The sequence below is a fragment of the Gavialis gangeticus genome, unplaced genomic scaffold (assembly GCF_001723915.1).
Source record: "Gavialis gangeticus isolate Ggan-Ray unplaced genomic scaffold, GavGan_comp1, whole genome shotgun sequence".
NCBI lineage: Eukaryota > Metazoa > Chordata > Crocodylia > Gavialidae > Gavialis > Gavialis gangeticus.
Window position 1 is genome coordinate 62,137,923 of NW_017729024.1, and position 347 is coordinate 62,138,269.

Genomic DNA, 347 nt, shown 5'->3' on the forward strand with positions numbered 1-347 from the left:
CTAATTGGAGATAAAAGGGGTTATAATTTAAAAATGAATATTACCTTGCCTATCTTACCTATTATTTAATCTACCTGTTATAATCCCTCAATCCTATTTTGTTAAAATAAACCAAATGTTCCATGGGTTTCTGGGGGGAGATGATAAAAGGGTTCAACTTTCATCAAAAAAGATTAAACTACCAACTGAAATGGGTGACTTTCATCTTTCAAACTATCAACAATATCACAATGCCTTCTTAGTAAGTACTAAATGACTGATACAACTGAGAACTCCTGTATCAGTGATTTGGACGACGGGGTGAAATGCAACCTGTTTAAATTCGCAGATGATACCAAAATTTGGGG

At 34.0% G+C, this 347-nt stretch overlaps 1 protein-coding gene across 2 annotated transcripts in view; it reads right to left on the minus strand.

Annotated features, from left to right (window-relative positions):
• XPA (XPA, DNA damage recognition and repair factor) overlaps positions 1–347 on the minus strand; it is a 26,459-nt gene that overhangs the window by 632 nt on the left and 25,480 nt on the right. The gene's annotated exons all lie outside the window — the stretch shown is intronic.